Source organism: Falco rusticolus, chromosome 1, assembly GCF_015220075.1.
Source record: "Falco rusticolus isolate bFalRus1 chromosome 1, bFalRus1.pri, whole genome shotgun sequence".
NCBI lineage: Eukaryota > Metazoa > Chordata > Aves > Falconiformes > Falconidae > Falco > Falco rusticolus.
This window is the reverse complement of record NC_051187.1, coordinates 15341100-15343581: the sequence shown is the minus strand read 5'-3', so window position 1 is coordinate 15343581 and position 2482 is coordinate 15341100.

Sequence of the window (2482 nt, the reverse complement as noted above, 5' to 3'; positions counted from 1 at the left end):
ACTACTGAAGCTATTAACATACCTACACAGGCTGAGGCCTTTGATTTTAAAGAAAGAAGAGATGCCTATTTACTACTTGCCAACACCTCCTTATTTTGGTTAATCTCACCCTACAACATTCTATTTACTACAGCTTAAAATAGGCAGTTTACAACACAAACAGAGAACGGGAAGGTTCCCATACTGCAGGCCCAGAGGAAAACCCAGGACGCAGGGCAGACACTGGGAGACCTCCCCGTGCCATTGCTGCGGGTTCCCAGCTTTGATGCACCCCTCAAAGTGGGGGAAAGCACCAATGCTACAAGGAGTTAAACTTCCTTATGAACAAGAATTACTAACACATTGATCCCCATGCGTGCAGACTAAGTAGTCCAGGGCTATTCTAAACTCCTAAGGAAAAGCTCCTTCCACTTCCAAACCAATCTGCATTTGAGCCTAACGACTACGGACGGAATCTTGGAAAGTTCTCTAGGATATGGGAATAGAGCTGAGGGAGACCCATTTGCTTCCAAACCCTGGAACTGCAGCCCCTGCATTCCCTTGGGATGATGCTAGCACCTCGGGACTGCCAGGCTGAATTCTATTCTACTCTGACATTTGATAAGCAAGCCCCCTGGACCGCTGCCTGCCCTGCTTCCTACATCCCGCAGAGGTGACAACGGCTCTGCTTCACCTGTGCGGCAGGACTCCAGCACTGGGAGCAGCCTCAAAGGAAAAAAAAGCCAGTTTGCATGCAACGAGTCAGAGCAGCACTGGTGTGAGATGAAGGGTTAGGACAGCACCTGCACAGCACCATGCCCGTGAGGGACCATCCCAAGGGGGAGCGCCTTACACAGCGCTGCGCCTTCTCTGGTGGCAGCTCACCACGGCAAGCAAAGCCCCAGCCCCACCGCTTCCACACTTTTATTGTTTTACACTCCCACGTTCTGGCTCAAGGTTACAGCTCAAGAAATCACTGACCACTCTTTCCTCCTTGCACAACCACCGGTTTGTAGTTCTCTGTCCCCATGTGACTCAGCCCTGGGGATAAAACTTCCCTGAACAAAGAAAAAGCCCTGGAGAGAAATTCAGAAGAAATGCAAGTGAACTTGAACTGTTCTGGACACCCCCACCCTGTACCACACCGACACCAGGGCACAGGCTTCTTCGTTTTCTCTCGACCTTTCCTCTCCAGCCTGCCCGCCACACCACAAGGTCACTGCCTCAGGGCTGCAATGCAAACCCTCCTCCAGGGACCCGCTCCTGCCCAAGAGAACTGGTTAGTGAGGGGACCCTCACCCAGCAGGGAGGGCACCCCGCGAGGCGCTGACCCACTCTGTTAGAGCTGAAGGACAGACAGCCTCCTCCACAGCTACAGGGCTGCCTTCTCCCCTTCGCCAGAACTGCCCAGGGAAAGGGACGAGTGGCAGGTGACTTGGAACAGCCCATCGCAGCGACTGCCTGCAGCAGCAGTGCACAGCCGTGCAGCCCGGCATGCCATGCACCGCGCTGTGTGTGTCAGCAACACTTCAACCACACAGTGCAAAAAGCCAGTGACCCAATTTCTGCCTGGGAGATCACACCTGATGGCGAAACCCATCCCTCAGCAGATAGCAGAGGCTGGCAAGACTGAGAAACCCTGCCAAGGGAAACCCTCTGCCAGGGGTGAGGAGCAAGAACAGATGTTGTCAAACTTTGCTAGCTTCCAACCCCACTAACCTTCCCTCAGAAACCCCGGGTTCACCCTTTACCCATCACTTGCTTAAGCAGCACTGAGATGTAGTCCAGAGCATCACGGGTCGTGTGTATATTCTGCAACGAACCCAATGGATTGGCTTTAACCCTTGAGGCGAGGAAGGCCAGTATCGGGGACACTGAACGACTGCACACATGCGTGACACACTTACAGATGACAAAGGCAGCACCCCGAGCTTAACACCCTGCTCTGTGCAGCCCATGCGCACTCAGTCCAGTCCGTGCCTTTGCTGCTTCTCCATGCAGAGTGTGTGAATAAATCCTGCTGCAGGAATACTCCCAGTTGTGAGGTGCTCCAATACCAGGGTAAGAACAAACAGTTCACTGGGACACCAGTTCACATCCTTGCACTGCTCAGCTCAAACAAGAAACCTGTCAGCATTTCACAGAGGGGATTTTACAGCCTGCACAACAGAATAGACTCGCAAGTTTCGCTTTTCAACACACAAGTGTGACAAAAGGGATGTCCCTGAGTCCAGAGCAAATTAATTCCACAACTATAGAACAGTTTCAACAGCCTTGAGTACCAGTGCTCGGACTAAGGCTTTCTAACAACTAATTCATCATAAGAATTACCCCGGTTTCCAGCTAGAACTAAAAGGAACCCCGGGAGATTTGGAGCTGGACCTTTCTATATCTGTTGAAATGCCATCATGATCTTATCTTACCTGCTTATGCCGCTGAGCTCCCTTCCCAACCCAGTATCACAAGTGTTCAGGAAATGAAGGCTCTTAGTCATCACAGTTGA